At 46.9% G+C, this 1,359-nt stretch overlaps 1 non-coding gene across 1 annotated transcript; it reads left to right on the top strand.

The window, feature by feature from the left end:
• Positions 1 to 1,072: 1,072 nt before the first annotated feature.
• On the top strand, positions 1,073 to 1,147 carry Trnas-cga (transfer RNA serine (anticodon CGA)). Its single transcript has one exon. It is a non-coding gene; the product is annotated as a tRNA-Ser (tRNA).
• The last annotated feature ends 212 nt before the right edge of the window (positions 1,148 to 1,359 follow it).

Genomic DNA, 1,359 nt, shown 5'->3' with positions numbered 1-1,359 from the left:
GTTGCGTTTGAAGTTATTCTGTCTCCCTTGATAATAATTGTTTTTGTTCCCATATTGTCTGTTTCTATGGTAATCTCTGTCATATTCATAACTACGGAAATGCGATCTTTCTCTGTAACTATTATTACTCTACCAGTGGTTGTCATATGGGTGGTGTCCGTTTTGGTCACGATTTGCGTTGTAAGAATAGACTTGTCGTGTCCAGTTGTTGTTTCTGTCGTCACGGAATTGTGACGGATGTGACCTGTAGTGATTGTTTTCCTGTTTTTGCATCCCGTGACTGTCTGTGTCAATTTCTAATTCTTGTAAGAGTCCCTGAAAAGCTTCAATGTCGTCTTTGCAACGTCCTGCCAAAATAATATTTCGTAAATGTTCAGGCAATTTCATTGAGCAAATGCGGATGAGTTCTGAAGGGCTGTATGGGTTTGAAAGATATTGATTCTTATGCAACATGTCTTCAAAATGAAACTTCCTGGCAGATTAAAACTGTGTGCCCGACCGAGACTCGAACTCGGGACCTTTGCCTTTCGCGGGCAAGTGCTCTAGCAACTGAGCTACCGAAGCACGACTCACGCTCGGTACTCACAGCTTAACTTCTGCCAGTACCTCGTCTCCTACCTTCCAAACTTTACAGAAGCTCTCCTGCGAACCTTGCAGAACTAGCACTCCTGAGAGAAAGGATATTGCGGAGACATGGCTTAGCCACAGCCTGGGGGATGTTTCCAGAATGAGATTTTCACTCTGCAGCGGAGTGTGCGCTGATATGAAACTTCCTGGCAGATTAAAACTGTCTGCCCGACCGAGACTCGAACTCGGGAGTCCCGAGTTCGAGTCTCGGTCGGGCACACAGTTTTAATCTGCCAGGAAGTTTCATATCAGCGCACACTCCGCTGCAGAGTGAAAATCTCATTCTGGAAACATCCCCCAGGCTGTGGCTAAGCCATGTCTCCGCAATATCCTTTCTTTCAGGAGTGCTAGTTCTGCAAGGTTCGCAGGAGAGCTTCTGTAAAGTTTGGAAGGTAGGAAACGAGGTACTGGCAGAAGTAAAGCTGTGAGTACCGAGCGTGAGTCGTGCTTCGGTAGCTCAGTTGGTAGAGCACTTGCCCGCGAAAGGCAAAGGTCCCGAGTTCGAGTCTCGGTCGGGCAGACAGTTTTAATCTGCCAGGAAGTTTCATATCAGCGCACATTCCGCTGCAGAGTGAAAATCTCATTCTGGAAACATCCCCCAGGCTGTGGCTAAGCCATGTCTCCGCAATATCCTTTCTTTCAGGAGTGCTAGTTCTGCAAGGTTCGCAGGAGAGCTTCTGTAAAGTTTGGAAGGTAGGAGACGAGGTACTGGCAGAAGTAAAGCTGTGAGTA

The sequence above is a fragment of the Schistocerca serialis genome, chromosome 1 (assembly GCF_023864345.2).
Source record: "Schistocerca serialis cubense isolate TAMUIC-IGC-003099 chromosome 1, iqSchSeri2.2, whole genome shotgun sequence".
Lineage (NCBI taxonomy): Eukaryota > Metazoa > Arthropoda > Insecta > Orthoptera > Acrididae > Schistocerca > Schistocerca serialis.
The sequence above is the reverse complement of the archived record's forward strand: the minus strand, read 5'-3'. Positions and strand labels throughout refer to the sequence as shown.